This window comes from Myzus persicae, unplaced genomic scaffold (assembly GCF_001856785.1).
Source record: "Myzus persicae strain clone G006 unplaced genomic scaffold, MPER_G0061.0, whole genome shotgun sequence".
Lineage (NCBI taxonomy): Eukaryota > Metazoa > Arthropoda > Insecta > Hemiptera > Aphididae > Myzus > Myzus persicae.
Window position 1 is genome coordinate 65,971 of NW_019104010.1, and position 19,459 is coordinate 85,429.

At 26.9% G+C, this 19,459-nt stretch overlaps 1 protein-coding gene across 2 annotated transcripts in view; it reads right to left on the reverse strand.

The window, feature by feature from the left end:
- LOC111037528 (potassium voltage-gated channel protein Shaw-like) overlaps positions 1-19,234 on the reverse strand; it is a 65,574-nt gene extending 46,340 nt beyond the window's left edge. The window contains exon 1 of one of the 2 annotated variants that reach the window (XM_022320159.1): positions 18,795-19,234. The gene's annotated coding sequence lies outside the window, so the exon portion shown is untranslated. The remainder of the gene's footprint in view (positions 1-18,794) is intronic. The other variant, XM_022320157.1, reaches the window with a different exon arrangement.
- Between the last annotated feature and the right edge of the window lie 225 nt (positions 19,235-19,459).

The following is a 19,459-nucleotide window of genomic DNA, read 5'->3' on the forward strand; positions in this document are numbered from 1 at the left end:
TTTAGCAATCATACAATACAGTTAAAATTTAAATATTTTGTGTAACATAGTTTTTATCATTGTTATAATATTCAGATTCTAATCTCCGTATAAAAAATGTTTGTAATAGAATATTATTAAAGACTATAAATTATTGTACAAGTAATAGTCTAACATTTATATTTACTGTAGTTTAGGTCTTTTGTAAAATTATATTAGCATGTAGCATACTGGTAACCATACACATTGGTACATTGGTACGATTAGTAGTAGAAATTTTAATCTAAATAGCCTAGTGACAAAAATGACAAATTCGTGGTATTATTTTTATCTAAAATTGATATTTTCAAATACTTATAAGGCATGTATAACGAGAAATTAAATAATAAAATATAATAATTATTAACAATTGCTATTATTATCGTGTACTATGTTAATTTGCTTAGTCGTCATCATATAATTATTATCAGATCCCCATCTCTCATTATTATTGTCTCGTGTTAAACATATCTAACATTAGAAATATCTATGCGATACATTTTACTTCAATAAATTTATTACAGTTTTATGACTTAATGATACTATTTAGATACCATCCTAGACAATACGTAAAGTGATTCATTTTCGGCGATTACAACACCCCCCCCCCCTCCTCAAAGTTGGGCCATTGAATACGTGATATTTTTAATACTACCGGTAACATAAAAATAAAGCATATTTTATTTAAATATTAAGACGAAATATTATAGCCGGATGAGCTCAAATTGAAATGTGAATTTTTGAGGAGACATTTGATCATCAAATCTGGGTCAATAATATATTTTTTTTTTACTATTTCGGAGTGCGCATGCACCGTTAATTATAATACTGATGATTTTTAAATGGTAATAATTACATATTATTATTAGATACCAAATTCAAAAGCTCTATCTTTTTCAATCGAATTTGACATATAAACTTTTGTTTGACCTCAAAAATTGACCAAATTACAGCGGTTAAAAATTTAAACTTATATAGTTTTTTCTTAATTAAAAAAAAACTTAATACTTCTATTCTGTCATAATTCATTAATTTGACATGTTAAAATTTCTCTACCTTAAAAGCCAACGATAATCGGGAAACTTTAAATTGCTGTAAGCTAGTCTATAGTTTATGAGATAAAATAAGTGTATTCATTAATTTTTCTTGAAGAAAATAAGGCTAGGTATTTGAATTCGTTAATAGATAATAATGTGTTGCCATTTATAAAAATTTTAAGTTGTATAACGCGATCACTCTACAGAACATTTTGATAATGTGCCCAAAATGTGAATTTATATATCCTCTGCCTTTCTAAAAAATACCCACTTCAAACTCGGGTCATCTGGCTGAAATATTCCGTTTTACTATTTAAGTGAAAGACACTGTATATATTATAGATAGGTACGCCACACAACGGCCACAGCCCGAAGGGAATAATCATGGAAATAAAATTGTTCGAAACAAAAACCAATCGGCAGGCCGAAATCGACATTGAGGTCGTGCGATATGGGCATAACTGCGCAGGACCAGACGAGTCCAACGATAATGACGATTTCCATAAAATCCCTTCGAATTCGTTGTTACTCGTGGACGATGACGACGACAATCGCTTAACATCGAGGCCCGCGGGTCCGATGACTAAATACGACGGCGGTGTGACAACAGAGAGAGTGGAAGTACGATAGTATAATATAGTAATAATTCGGATGAACGGGGCAATCGATCAGCGGACGCTGGCAGCGTTTTTCGACGGATGCCGGAGATTAAAGTTGCAGAAGCATTTTCTGCCTTTGTTCCCGTGGCAGTGGCAGAGCATTAATTAATGTCTTTCCGCCGTTCGCTATAGCGTTATGCAGTAGAGTATATGCTAAGTACTGTATATAATATTATATTATGTGTACATGTACACAATACGCTCGCCACTGCAGCCGCCATCAACACACTCCATGGACCAAAGAGGCTCATGAGGCATGTATAAAGGTAATGATCGGATCCGCCTCAGAGGCTTGACATGGTGGAAGAGGGAGGGAGTGTTCTTCCCGTCATCGACCGAAACGTTGTTGTTGAACAACTTTGTAGTATAGGTAACGAAAAAAGATTTTTGGTAAAATTACGTACTATTAATAACAGTAAAATTGTATTCGATAGGTGCAAAATAATATTTGATAGCTAGTATATGCTTGACAATATGAGCAGTGTGTTGTTTGTGCAATATTTCGCTGAATGGATTTTATCGTAATAAATTAAAAATAAAGTATATTATGTAGGCATTAATTTTTTTCTTTAAATGATCATACAAAAACCACTAGTTTAAAACATAAAAAAATAATAAATAAATAAACTTAATTTTAGTTTATTGAGTTTATATAAATTGTATAATATTCTAATTTATTAGTCGTTGGCTATTTTGTAACAAAAAAGTATATATATATATTAATATTTAAATACAATCGAGTTATTCTGTATAAATTCTATTAACCATAATTCAATAAAGATTTAACAAGAATAGATACATTGAATGCATTGAAACAACTTAAATTAGTATAATAGATATTAAGTACTCACTCATAGGTTTAAAAACTTAAAAAAGAGACGATTTTGTCATTGATTTGCTATTTTTAAATTGATTGTTTTTTATTGTCCAATGAAATAAATGTCAACACGAATGATAGCTAAATTAGCTGAATTTCGCTGATAAATTATTAAAAAAGTAAATTATGGAATCCCGAGATATTATAATTTTTAAGGATTAAATATCATTTATATTATAATGTTATTGATACTACCATGTAGGTTAAACTGAGGGTGAGAAAATAATAAGCATTGTTGCTTATTATAAAGGGTGTAACTGCGCTGTATCCATTAAAGTTGTTAATATGATTTTAACACTGAAATCCACAGTAAATTTTTTATACGACTTTAAAATACGTTTCAAGGTTTCATATTTTATAATCAGTTATAATTTGACGACGATAGACGAATAAAACTACCGATTCAATTGCTGCTTAAACTGGAAAGTTCAAAACTGTGCATAGTTAATTACGAGTATAAACTGAATGTTTTTAAGTCTGTATTTAAATGTATATTATCTAGCGTTTCGCTTATTATATGTTAAATATTTCAAATAAAGATATGAACTGTGTTTGACTTTTAAGCTTCTAATATATTCAGACCTTCAGCATCCTTAAAGACGGGTTTTCGGACGCCTGTAAATTTTTCAGAAAAATAGCAAATGTACAAATCATAATATAGTTTAACAAATACCAACATAACTTAGTTTTTAAATTCTTAAAATTGAATAAGAATAAGAATAAAATACAAGAAATAAATCATTCAAATTTATGTAATTTATGTTTGGTTATTGTGATCTCTTTCGAATTATCTTTTGAAAACCGCTTATTAAAATTATTTATTCCAACTTAAAAACTGAAAATAATATTCAATAAATTTCAATTCAAAATGTTTTGTTGCGCAATATACAATTTCCAGTTATTTGTCATAATATTTTGGAAAAAAATAATAGAAAATGTAAGAATTGACACATGTTTAGCATTTTAAAATAAACTTCCAGATAGAATAGTTTTTATAATGCGATTAAATAGATATTTAAGAAAACAAATGCCACTCACAGAGATGGAAACATTTTTAGTTTTTTCAACTGTAAAAGTCATGAATAAAAAATCATTGTGTGAAATACCAAACTATAAAAATAATATAATATGTTGATAAACAAATAATAAAACACAAACATTATAATATTGAAATAATTCAATAATATTAAGCCTTTGATAATATAAACGTTATTATTATTTCATGCCTATGTGATACAATTTCAAAAACTGTTGTACTTAATACAATCACAATATAAAATGCTTTTGATAAAAAAGAATAAAAAACAAAGTGACGTCAATAAGGATCCTTCAAGTATATAGGTACCGACTTCAAAGCCATTGTATTGATACTTGATACGTATATAATTATTGTTTTATGAACACTATCGACATCGTTATTAACTTTAAAGGAACACAAAAAGCAAATATTTTAATATTCGTTTATTAATTTGATTACTCGAAATTAGGCTAAACTTATGAAACAATTTTAAAAGCACGAGCTAAATAAATTAATATTTATACATAAATTATTATTATATCGTGTCTGAATAATAATCGTATATTATGTACCAAAAAATGCATGTTCAGATTTTGTGTCAGATACTCAGATATTAAATTGCATACAAAAGAAACAAATCATTGTTTGAGCTCAATACATATATTTAAACTATAATTTGTAACGAACCAATTACAAAAAAAAATTGTTTACAACTTAATTTTTGCATCATACGATAAAGGTAGATACGTATTTAAATATAATTAATTTTTATTATATTATAAAATTAGATTATATGAAACAGAATTACTACACATTATATGAGTGTACGTTATATAATATAAAGTTTCTAACCTGTACAATAATGTTTTACTATTATTTCTCACAAGCAGAAATAAAATATGCACAACTGTATAAAATATAAATTATAACTGACAGATGGAGAAAGATTTTGGGATAAGCTTATTCACGTTAAACGATTAGCTTAAACCTTTGAAAGTGAGCATATCCATTTATCATATTATATACTAGATACCTACATAAAAACCTTCTTTGTATTTTTAAAGTATCTAGATGTTTCCAAATATATCATATCAAGTCCTTTTGAATTAAACTCTACTTTTATTAAAATTAAAATAAAAAAAAACACATTAATTGTATTTAATTTTAAAACTTTTCCTTTATTTTTAATTGACATGAGAATAATTACATTAAATATCTATTTATGTATCAATATTTTTCATACAAACAGAACATTTTAAACTATATTATCAAGTAGGTAACATTAAATTAATTTAAAAATATTTGCCTTACTTTTTTTTGTCTAAAAAATAAATATATTTTTATTAGACCTATCTTTATCTTATTTCTAAAAGATTGAAAATTAAAATGCATTTTGATTTTATGGCTAGATAGGAACAATTTAAATCAAAATCTTAGAATTTGCCGTTTTCGTTTATTGAAGAAACATTTCTTAAAGTGTGTTTTCATTTTAAGCTTTATACTTGCACCCATTTAATAAAAAAAACATTTTCTAACGTGAATAATAAGAGGAATTCAAAGTGAAAAGTTCGAAGAGTGTTTATTAATTATTTAATGAGATATAAGGTGCTAAGCGTCTCATAAAGGAAGCTCTAAAAGACTTCGAAAACAACTTTTGATGATTATCATATTTAACATACGTGATACAGTACATACGGTTAAAAGAAAACCCGTATATTTCTGAAATAAGTATACTGACTTAGAAAACAATGGATATTTTTGAAACGATTACAGAATAATAATTAATTTTATACTTTATTAACCAGATAAAACGATTGAGCCAATCCTATTGTATAGTGAATACAAGTAAAATATTATTAAAGTTTCTGGTTAAACAGTCATAAATTAATTCAATCAAAAATATTATATTTAGATTAAAAATAACAGCTTTTATTTAAATTATTTGAAATGAAATAAATTAAAACTGGACTAATGACTCTAAATTATAATCTACAAAACAACTATAATTATTATTTAAATCCAGTACTTTCAAACAAATTATTGTTTCTAAAATATTAATTTTAACATTCATTTCACCAAAAAATATATAAGAGTATACTAAAAAACAGAATTTTTAATCTTGATAATATTATAAGTTGTTTATATTTATAATTAATTTTATGCATTTCCTGAAATTATTATTATATACAAGTTCGAAATTAAAACCTTAAGTCCTCCAAAAAATAATCATCATATTCGATTTACAAATATTTCCACGAATTAATTGACATTTAATGGACATTTAGTTTAAAAAAATATTTTTTTTAATAAACCAATATCAGTTTTATAAATTATTGAGGTTTTTTATTAACAATAATTAATGAATAAAAAAATTAATTTTCTCATTGATTTAATCGTTAGTTTTAAATTGTACCCTATAGTTTGATTCTAAAAAAAGAACTTTAATATTCAATTTACAACATCAAAAAATATAAATAAGCAGTTTATGATTCTATTGTTAAAATGTTTATACCTCTTTAATTTTGATTACAACAGAACTTGCTTGCAGTGTAGTTATTTTTTTATAGTAATTCTATTTTGACGTAGAAAAAAATGTCTTCTTTCTGACATAAACTATAAACATAATGATATTAAGTATAAAAACTTTAACCAAATGTTTGTTTTAATAATTCTAGCTTACGATTACAAAAATTACATGTCAACTTAACTGAATACTTTAAACCCACATCACTTTGTACCCTATGCAGGAGTCCTAACTATTTAACAGTGAAACTATAAGCTTTTGATACAAATTAAGAACACTATTTACCCTAGTTGTATTACAACATAATTATAAATTAAGTCGGGTATATACTATATACTCTAATATTTTTTAGTTGATAACGATTATTAAATATATAAATATTACCTAACTAAAAAATTGGAGAACTAAAGTATTCAATATACAAAAAAAACATAACAAATAAAACAAAACAAAAATTTGCTCATTAGTATAAGTCCTACAATTTAAATTATGATATTATTTTTTTTGTATTTTATGATAATCGTATGGAAATTAATTCATGTATTAAAGTTTTTATTTCTGTATTCACTTGCGACGGTGATGTTAATAATATTATTGAATGAAGGTTGCGCCTTATACAATTATTCATCTATTATTTCAAAAACAAGTTCAGGGAATGTGCTGGTAAATAAAAATTGTATTGAAAAAAAATATATATATTAATATAGTATTTTTAGCAATTACATTATTAGGTATACTCATGGGCGTAAGGTGATCAAATATATTAGAGGGCTTGAGCTCCAATAAAAATTATCAATTTTCTTTGCCCCCCCCCCTCACAGCTCCTTTTACTGATTTATGTAAATGATATTCATTATAAAAAAAAACAACACGCCTAGGTATAATATTTTTAAATTGCTATAATATCAAAACGTGAAAAAAATATTACCATGGACATTTAGATAATAGTAATATAAGGATTCGATTAAAATTTCAAGTTCGTATCTACGATTATTTGTTTTCGAATCACATCAAAATATCAAAAAACCATTGATTAGAAATAGTTCATGGGTGAATATCCAATTTAGAAACAATTTGAACTTCAAACGCTGATAACAAATTAATGCGATTTTCCAGTAAACTTGTGACAAAATAATATGCACATTTTTTAACTGAATTTTCTGAATTTTGTTAAAATTCTAACATATAAAATAAATAATTATTTTGGGACTATGTAGGTACTATTGAGTATGAAAAATTACATAAGATCCAATATTTCATAAAATGTCTAAATTAGCTCAACAATTATAAACAATTTAGTGAAAAATTCAAGTAGATGTCTACGTTTATTTGTTTTTGAGTAATCTACACAAAAAAAAAACACAATATAACTTTTGTTGAAAACTGGCATTGCGTAGTAAATATCCCCGAATTCCCATATTATTTTTTCTTTTTTCGATTATTATCAAGAAAAGTACTGGGAATTTCAATTTTTACCTGTTAAAATCAGCAACTTCCTTTTCTCAGAATATAAGTTATGTTATTTATTATGTACAGATAATTATGATGGACAAACTAAGTTAAGGAACTATTGTTTTACTATATTATGGAACCTTAGCTGTAACCATGAAGCTGCACCACGAATAAAAAAAAAAAAATTCTGATGGATAGGTAAAAAATTGATAACAATAGTAAGTATAGGCATTATAATGCCATTTGTCACGTCAAGTTAGGTTATGATAAGCAAGATTATATTTACTAATTACCTGAACGAAATCGACCACAATAATTCACACTGGGGTGGCTAAGCCAAACCCCCCTAAGCTCATATAGATACTCTTATGGGTATTCTGTTGTAAAAATGATTGTTTTATTATTTTTTATTTTTAGAACTTCTTTAGTAACTATTACAGTTCAATAATTAAAATATTAAATGTGTACAATTAATATAACAATGATTTTTAACAGTCAATTGGTGTACTAGAAAAAAAAGAAAGCAATACAAAGGACTGATAAACTGTCCTCCAAATGTTTACTGAATTGGCCACGAATATAAAATGTAGAACAAAAATGGAGGAACGGATTCTGGGCATTGACGTTATCTATATATTTGTAATACTGTTTTTGTTATAGGTACTTAAAATTAAGTCCTAACTGGATATTATAAAGATTATAAAGATATCCCGAACGAATGTACAAAAAGCATTGATCTATATTAAAATTAGGAAATTGAATTTAAAATAATATTGATAAAGTTTACCTGGTTTCTTTAAAAATTATATCTACGTTTCATGTGTTCAGGAGCACTGATAGTTATTGATGATATTCAACAAAGAATAGTACAACGGTAGTATTAGATTAGAAAATGAATTTTTTTGAACGATCCGTTGGTTTTTACTTTTCAATTAGAATGGAAAGCTTCTTTGAAATCATCATTTCTGGACTTTCCATTGTATGAAATGGTGACAATGCATAGAATAGAAATCATAGGATGGAAAAATTGTCAAAGAAATAATACAAAACTTTTCTTGTAAACGGTTTTCAACAAAGACATGTTAAAGCCAACTATATACATTATACCATACTATAAGTCCGATTTCTACTTTGACGATGCAATTATGATTTTACAAATAAATATGGAAACATAAATGATAAAGAAATACGACGACACAATAATACAATACCCTGGTTTGACTATCATTTAAACTATAAAAGAAAAAAACAATCGACTTAAAATGTTATCTTATATGTTTAATTTCTTATCCAATAAATATTTTCTATAAGTATGGAAAACTAAGAATAGTAATAATATAATATTATAAAGCACTCCTTACAGATTCTGTTTGAGTAGTTTTAAAAAGTTACCACAACAGCCAACATAAAAAACTGTTCTAATATATTTTAATTTACGTATTGTAAGTTACAAATTTATCCCAGGGTATACAGTAAGTACTAACAATAAATTACAAAAACAATTGCAAAGTAGTAAGAAATAACTATCTGTAACTCACCAACTATCAAAAAGTGAACATAAATATTTCACTCAAAAATCCTCTTATTATATAAGTAATTTATTACCGAACACAATTCCTGATAATCCATTACCTTTACAGAGACTAAAGCAACGTTTACCAAGAGACTAAGTAACTAAAATCTCACTCTGGGCTTATTGTCATTGGGTAAATTTTTACCTTTATTATCTGTTCCATTCCTCAGCTGTAACGTTTACTTTGTAAAATATAAAATGTTTATTCATATTTTAGTACATAAATAAACGAAATATAAACGTATAATATCATAAATAATTTGTTTATTAAATAAGAATGTAATTAATCATTAATAAATGATAATAATAAATAATAATATAGATAGAGGCATTACATTAAATTATATGAAACAAAAAATGATGAATAACACTAACTGGATAATAATGAAGGAAAACATTCAAAATAATTAGGTTGGGGTTTACATTATAATGTATAAAAAAAATATGCTATAGAAGTTGGATTTGTCAATGTATCGGGTGACTAGAAACAATGATAAAATATGCTATATTTTAAAAACTATTTCCGACTGGTTTAGTATAAATAATTTCATATTATACTGTTTAAAACGGAGAATTGGTACTTATTGGAAAACATTTTTTCAACTGCATATTTTATTTGAAATGTCACAGAAGTTACCAAATTAGTGATCAAAACGTAATCGAATAAGCAATAGATCATTATATGTCGTGAAAGGCACAATACCAATAATTTTTTAATGGTTAATCATTAAATAATATTAAAATGGTATGAGAAATATTAGAATTGCTCTATAACTAATAAATTACCATAGCCAATTATAGGTAAAGTATCTCCAAAAAACTAGGAATTACACTTTTTTTTGTGTATTTGTATTGTGAATTACTAAATTCTATAATTTTCTAGTTCGTAAAAAACGTAATAAGTGTGATGGTATAATTAAATGTGTTCAAATATATTATCGTTGTAATAAACTTAAAAAATCTAAACAAATAAAGGATGACGTATATATTAAGAAAAAAAAGTAAAAAAGAAAGGAAGATAGAGAAAAATATTTTAAATAAAAGTCGTTTTAAATCATGAATAATGAACACCTACGGAATTATTTTAGTTTAAATTCTCACCAAAGTTCCTAAAAAAACAAGAGGAAAGAAAAATAAAAATGAGAAACAGTATATTTTGACGATAACAACTACACCGTTTACGACGACAGCTATAAAAAATGTTTTTTCAAATTTAAAAAATTTAAACCTTGATATAAGATTTTTTAACTAGTTACAGTGATTTAAACTTAAAATATATAATAAATTGGATGTATTCATAAAAAGTGATGATGTGATATTATACTATAATTTATGACACACATCATACTATTTGCTTCTATTTCTTCAAAAAGAATGAAGTGCTATTTACCAGGCACGATTCCAGGAACTTATTTGCAGGAGAGCACCATAACTTTGAAATATTTTACCCGTGAAAAAAAATAATAATTTTGGTATCGTCGTTGAAATGAATACCTATCTACTGATGAATTATAGTGACCGCAGTATTATTACTGTTAACTATATTATTACCAACATCTACCGTAATACAAATAAAGTATAATTGTTTGTGAATGATGGAATATTACACAATGTTTTCGATCCACAAGTCAGACCTATACAAATAGAATGACTATATTACTATAAAAATATTGATATAATGGCCATAGTCCATATTAAGTAAGAAGTATATACTAAGTATTTCGTAATTACATTTATTAAAAAATATAATTCAAATACTTTAAAAATTTTTAATTTTTTTTAATATTTAATTTTAAGTGCACATATTATTAAGTTCACCATGTTATATAAAGTCATAGTCTAATAAAAACACATCGCTTACTATTTTTCATGATAAAAATGAATTATATATTTACCGATATCAAACACCGTATATATTGCATGAAACCAACCTATCACGTACCTACTGTAAATATTAAACATTCTATACAGAAAATGATTGGTTCACATAAAAACATGTAAGAAAATATTGTAACTGTATTATAATTGAATAATGTAAACGAATTGATGAATAAATGAACATCTACTGCGAAATATGTGACAACAATTCATGTGATGAAAAAAATAAAATAAAACTTGAGATAAATAACTATACGTTCTCGAAATTGTAATAATAGAGGTACCAGAATGTGTTAAAATGTGTAAAATATAAACACAATAATTATGGTTCATTAGGAAATATAATTTATTAATCAATTTAATTTGTATTTACTAGAAGACTGAAAATATAAATTTGCCAAAATATGTTCTTAAGTAAAAAAAAAAAAAATAATAAACAAATTTATTACTTGAGCCCATAAAGCTTTAAACATTACGTGCTGTTGTTTAATGGTCTCCCCATTCACACCTATAGAGTTACCTATCTGTATCACTATTTATATTATTATAACATTTACTTATTATACATTGTAAATAAAGTATTTTCTCAATCATAAATAAAAAATAGAACGTCACATTGCTGTACATTATGTGTCCAGAAGGTTAGGTAATAGATTGTATTTAATTTGAACTTAATGATATATCATTGTATACGAAAAACGATTCTGAGCGGAGACGGTATGTTAGACTAGGATATTTTAAATCGTTATTAATTATTATTAAATTATCAGTGATGCTAGAAAAATATTAAATATACTTATGTAAAATTGTACTATTTTTGACGCGAATTACAACAAAATGACAAAAGTCATTATTCTTGTGTTAATATGCAATTTTATCCAAATTTGAACTTACAATATCTGCAAAAAAATAACTGTATTCATTTATTTTTTTAGATTTTTTTATTCGGGAAATACTGCCAAGTGGAACTTTGTTTTAAATTTTCAATCCTTAGCTATAAAAATTGAAAATGTTAAACATTTTTAACTAAAAAATCATTTTCCATTTTCAATTTGATAAATACTGTCCAAATTTGAACTTTAAATGCTTAATGATTATAAAAAAAATCGCGCCTTTGTATTTTTAATATATTTCACGAGTCAAAATATTTTGAAAATTGTATCAAGTATATGGATTGATAAAATAAACATATGGTGTACATTACAAGTGTCTACAGTTATTTTTTATACATTTCTAACTAAATATAATTTTGTTAATTTTCGTGATTTATACAAATTTTGTCAAAATTCAAAGTTTAAACGCTCATAAGAAATTACTATGGAACTAAATTTTTTTTTTAATTTCCATTAATAACAACTTACGATAAGTCTTGTATTACATTAACAAGTTCTTTGACAAAGCAAAATTTTTTTTATCATATTTAGTTTAAAAAAAAAAAAACAAAAAATAATCGACAGTTTCATATGCCTGTAAATAACTCAAAACAAATCAAAATATTTTGAAAATTGAATGGTGTGTAAAAAATGTTAATAAAAATATCCAGTGAAAACTTCATGTACCTACAGTAATTATCCTTAGGGTAACACTAAAAACAAAAATCGTTTTTTCGAAACTGGTTTTGCTTGAAAATTTTCGTTTTTCCTTAATTTTTTGTTTGTTTTTCCTGTTGCTTTTGAAAACTAGTGGATATTTTAAATTTCGACCTACTAGATTCATTTTCTTACCAGAAAAGTTACTGTTGAAAAAAGTCATAACAACGGACCAAAACCATGACAGTCACAAAAAATTAAAAAAAAAAATTAATTAATTAATTAATGAATATAAAAACACAAATGATTGAAAAATCAATACTCAGAATCTAAAATGTTATGTATTTAAGTAATTTATTAATAAATAATCAACACAAATATTATATTATCATATAAATCTACTTTAAAAGACAAAAATTTGTACCATAAATTAATTTAATATTATGATTTTTTCAAAATGTATTTTATTTATTATTTTTACTTAATACATATTACTAATTATTCTATTGTGACCGAAATGTATAGTTTGAAAACGTCCATTATAAAAAAATTACATTTTTAATAATTGTAATAAAAGGAGAAAAACATAAAACGCATAATATTTATTGTTCAGAGTGCAATTTTATTTGTTACAAATCGTTCTAAACAATTAAGGATTTTATGTGTCTTTTAATAAAAGTATTAATATTTTTAACAGTTTTTAACGGTGATTTTAAAAGGCAATTTTTAGGGAAATATTTTTATTTTTTCCAAGCTTAAATATAAACAATTTTCAGATAAAGTAATTCTTTTTTAATTCAGTATTTTAATCTAGCACTGACCACGTTTTGAACAATTTACAATAAAAATTGTTGGTGAAAAATATGTGAAAATATCTTTAACTTGGCGTATGCAGCTGGTTGGACTAAACTAAGCCAAAAAAAAAACAAGTATAGTTTCTATTATTGTGATTTATATGATAATATGAAAAATGAAAAATATGATGCATGATGGTTATTGGACATCGATGACCGCAGAGTGCTGACAGAGACGTCAATGACAATGACTTACACTGGCGTCACAATGGCGATAATAATATTATATTAATAAACAATTATGATACTTAGGTATATTCAGAATCCTTTTCGAATACTATTTTTGTACTTATATATTCAATACTGTATTCTTCACAATTTTTCAAACAATTTTAAAACATTAAAAAAATTTCAAAATGTTATAAATATTTTCTTTAAATTATGTATAGTCCTTATATAATTATTACTATTTAATTTATAACAGAGCAGTATGGTATTATTATTTTATACTTAACAAAATTATTCCCTTAAAGTTGTATACATTAGCACATATTAGGTATCTCGAAATATGTATAACAGTAAATTTATATTGTTGTATTTTTTATTTGTATTTAAGTCGGTATATTATTTATGAGGACTTAAACCTTAGAACTTTGATTATTTCGACTGCTGTTAAATTAATGGTTATAATTCAGTTTAAGTTATTATTAAAATATAAACGATATCACCTACCTAAAAATATATACTCATGATAATTTACATTTCTTATACATACTTATTCAAAATATTAAACCTTTATTGAATATAATCATGGTAAACTTAACCGATATTACCCAAATAAAATAATTTTATATTAGCCATTATATTTGATTAAATAATGCAGATGTAATAGGAATGTATTTTGTAGAAATATTTTTTTTTAAATTTACAGAGTACATTGGAAATTTTACTTATTTTTTAAGTATTGGATATTCATTCTAAACAAGTGCACTTTTAAAAATTGTTTTCTCCAATTTTGATGATAATGATAATAATGTATGATATTATGGTCACGTATTAAAGAGTCAACTACGATGTCACAATAGTAATAATAATAAAAAGAAGAAGAAGAACTTACAGTACTACGTGACTATATTTATATTATAATATAAACGTCACCCCTCGTCGCGCTTTATAATACTGGACCACGTAACGTTTTAACGGCCACCCCCGCGAGAAGCGCAACACGTCACTTGTAGGCCGCAGCGTACCGTCTTCGTGTGTATATATTATGCTCGCATATATTGTTATTTATAATATACAGTGTGCTTGTGATATGTACTCCACCCTCGTCGTTGGGTGACCTTTGTTGTGATGTATATGAATATAAGTACGTAAATAACTTGTATGTGTGTGTGCGTGTGTGTGCGTGTGCGTGTGTGCGTGTATCCGATTCGTATTTTAATATTAAAACCGACGGACCGGTGGTGGGGTGTATATACTGCTTAGGGATCCCGAAGGGGAAGGGGGTACGCTCGCTCGAAGTGTGGTGGCGCAGTGGTTGGCGGGTGGGCGGGTGGGCATCGGCAGAGAGTCGGTGTGCGTGTTCGCTTGGGGTGGCTGGAGGTGTTTCCCCAAGACGCCGGCGGCGGCCCACCACGACTGCCGCCGTCCCGTCGCGCGTATTGATTTTACGGTCATCCGCCTCCGCTTGCGTTTCCTACCCGACTTCACCCACCCACCAGCCCTCGATTGCATATTTACGCATGGGCCGGCGGTGGTGTCCGTGGAAATAATACGCCCGTTCCGTTTACCCACCACCACCACCAACGCCCGAAACGTTTATATTCGTACCCGCCAGCGGCCTTGACGATGGTGGTGGTTGTTGTGGCAGTGGTGCCGACGGCCGGTGGTGGTGACATTTGATTCGCGCGCAAGGACTCGGCGACATCGCGACAGGCGACTACCGTGAACCGGTCTGCCGGATATCATTAAGCAGTCACCGCCCTCCACCCATCTGCCACGACCATCCACCCGCTGCCGACAACAAAACAACCCCTTTTCCGAAGATACTCTACGGCTGTACCACTGTGCAACTCCATGCCACGGTCAATGAAGTCAGGGGTTTAGTTGTCAGAAACATTTATTATGTTAGGATACATTATAGTTATCTATATTCGGAAATAGAAAGTCAACGGATTTCGATACTAATTAATTTTGCAAGCAAGTATACAATGTTTGGCAAAACACTTATCTTCGGATTCTACCCTACAAATTATTTAGATTGAATCGAAAAATATTACTTTAAGCCAGTGGTGCTCAACAAAGGGTTCACTAAAAGTTTGTATAATTGTTGGTACGTAATGCAAAATACGTAAAGAAGTATAAAAACAGGGATAAAAACAAGGACTACTATATTGTATACTACTATAGCATTCGTTTTGCAAGAATTTAACAAAACACATTCACATGACGATATTATATCTTGAAAATCTTAATGGTATAGTCTTAACGAAATAATTTTATTTTCAACAACTCATTATACTAGACGTTACTTCGTGTTACAACTTATGTTGAAAATTAAAATACTAACACAATAATGTTTTGATTTAGAGCTGAACCATTATACGAGTTCTAATCAAATTTAATTGTAGAAGAGTACAGCATCGCGTATTTTCATAGATTAGCTCCTTTAATTGGCTAAATAACAATTCTATTATACGAAGTGATGATTCCATTTTATGGCATTTTAAATTTAAACTACAATTCTGTGGCACACACCATAATTTTTTTAACTATGAGAATAACAAATATATAATACCCAACCACTATATTACATGTTATTAAACATTAGCCACTACCAACCCCCCAAAATTACCAATTTATTCTATAACTATTAAGAATGAATTATACTGTTGAACTTTTTTTTAATAATTTGAAAAAAATAAAACATTAAGGCTTAGCTGTATAATTTAGTTATTTTTATACATATAAGCTTTAAATTATCAACAATTTCTATGAATAATAATATGAATACTCATATATAGGTTACTGATCCTCCTTACTGAACTAAAACCAGCTTAAACAAACTTTTACCACAATAATGTATACTTTTTATAAATTTTGTTTGGTTTTGTTAAAACAAATAAACAAGCAGTATTTGTTGAAAATATCCAATGGTTTCTTAAATGCATGTGTGTATACATATAGACTAAGTTTGATCTACAAAAAGTAATAATGTAATGCATAATAAAATAAGAATTATTATATAAGCATAAAAAAAAATATTATAAAATATTAAAAACAATTAAATAATTATTTTTAATTTTTAATTTATATATTTAAAGCTCCAAAGAGTCTTAAGAGAACTGCTACTTGCCATTTTGCTTTGTCTAGTATATGATTCATCAAACGAAACATCAAAGAAATTACATTTTACAGTTTATAGAGAATATTACAATTCACTTATTATTTATGATACCTTTATATGAGTTCAATGTAATAAATAATTGCTATTGTTCTCTTATTGTATTAAAAAACACTAGTAAAAATATAATTGTATAAGTATAAAAAATATTGTAATACAGATTTAGTTATACTTTATTAGGTGGCCATAACCATAAAACGCTGTCTATTTCTGATACAGTATAATCATGACGTAAATACTGAACGAGCAAATCCAAAAGGGTTTTGATGTTAAATTTGACAAGACATTTAATTATAATACTGAGTAGGTACAATTTCACATATTAAACGAAACAAATTAAAACATGTATATACATATGTAGAATATATATATATTTATGTATATTCTAGTTAACTTAAACCTATAAATAATTTATTAATAATAAAAAAACTCTTAAATGTTGCATTATTTTCAATAATAGATATTATAATCGACTACTATTTTAGCTGTAATAATAGACTTATTGGGTTTTTAATTTTAACAAAAGTCACTAGAATAAAGAATATTATTGCGTTTCAAAATCAAGGACCAAAGTGGCAAAGAAATATAAATAATTACTTGTACAGTTAAAGTAGTTTAGACATGAAAAACACGCACTTTCCATTGCATTGGGCTTGGAGTCGGTAAATAATGGTCTTAGAAGAACAAAATAAATGGGTCACATAATATCAAATGGAAACAACTGTAAAAATTTGATGAAAACAATGTATTTTTGTTATTATTTTATTTTTACCAGACCATTCGAACAATTTCACGTTTGTCATATATTTTCATAGCTTATGGTTCGGGCAAAACATTAATATACGAGTACCTGCGTAAACTGCTACAACGCATGTTATTTTCAGATTAAAATGATTGCAGTGTGTTAGTGTATTATACGGCGAGATGAGAAAAAACGAATGTCCATATAAAATATTTATATACATAGATGGGACTTGAGTTAGAGCTGTGATCGTATGTTAGGGTTAATAATGCTATTGTGGGCGTGTACAGTAGTATCTGTGTGGGTGGGGAATATGTAGTGGTATAAAAAGGGTATTGGGAATTTACGAATACGTCACTCGATATACGGTCGAAAGTGGGGTACCACCAAAGTCAATTAATAATTTAACGGAGATACCTTTTCGTAACTCACCGTGATTGTAACATCCATCAAGAAGTTTTTGTTTTTACTTTTTTATCCTTAAATGTGTTAAAATTATACATAACGACCAACGACCGTAATGTTTGACCCAAGAAATGTGTTATTCGATAAAGGAAAAAAATAAAATAAAAAAAGAGAACGATGACAGCCACCGGTTAACGACGAATATCTTTTTTTAAAGATACGCAACAGGAAGAATAAAAATAAAGCTTTTCTTTTAACAAGTGGCATCCCCTCCGTAACTATCATTCGATTGCGGTATGTATAAACCACTATCTTAAATGGAAGGGGCAATATACTTATAAATGTACACAGAAGGGTAGTGGATAATAAATATTTATTCCAAATAGGTTTATCGGCACTCTGTAAACATTACTTCTTCTCTCATGCACAGTCCACGGATGATTGCCAACTGTCAGGCGATGTGAAAATAAAATCGTATCAGTCTTTATAGCTGCAAAGATTACGTCAATAACGTACATTTTTATAACAACAGCTAATACAACGGGCGTATTTCTATCGATACCAATGTTGTACGTTTATTATTCTAAGAAACTCAGATGAAATCTTATTTAAAGTTCAAACAGAATTTGAATCCACAAAATATTGACTTTAAATTTTAATATATACCATATCGGCCAAATATTATATTCAAAATGAAAACTGATTGGGATGGTAAAATGCGTTTAAATATTATCATAACCATTTTTATTTTAACTAATAATTATTATTAGAAATTATATTTTACTTATTGATAATTAGTAGTAGGTAATTATGTTAGAAAAATAATAAATTTCGACTAACGAGTTACAAATTTTAGGTGGATAAACTGATTTAACATCCTACCTGTAAATTTGGCCATTATTTATTATTGTGACCATATACTTATAGTTGTACACTAGCAGCTTAGTAGTTTCATGTGATTTGTTATATCAATTTCTTTCTAAGCTTTGTAACTTTGATGTCATGCATTTAAACTCGTTGTAAATGTTTCTCGGATCCTAGAACACGAATTAAATATACCTATTATAATGTTATACTATGTATGATTTCGGAAAATAAGTGTACGTCTTTACACTCAGTAATTTGTAATATATTATAGTTAATTGACTTATTAGCATAATTGAAGGCAATAATATTATCTAGGTCCCCTACCGCCTAACATTCTTTGGATATTTTAATCGTCAAGTAAATTATGGATGCGCATTTTAAAATCCTTATGAATGTTATTTAACGCTACTAAACTTATATTTTAAGTCACTTACATAATGTATTCTGGGAGAAAAACAATAATATACTGATGTAATTTTACGGTATTCAAATGAAATTTTAATTAGGTATAAGTATTTATTTATTTATTTATTTATTTTTTTTTTTATTGATTTTGAGCCCGGCAACTGTGGCCATTAGCTATTAGTAGGTATTGTATGTTTGTATTGATGGTTTGTAGGTTTTTTTTTGGTACGGTAGGGGGGAACAAGTGTGTGTTTGTTTTTGGCAGAATTTCGAAT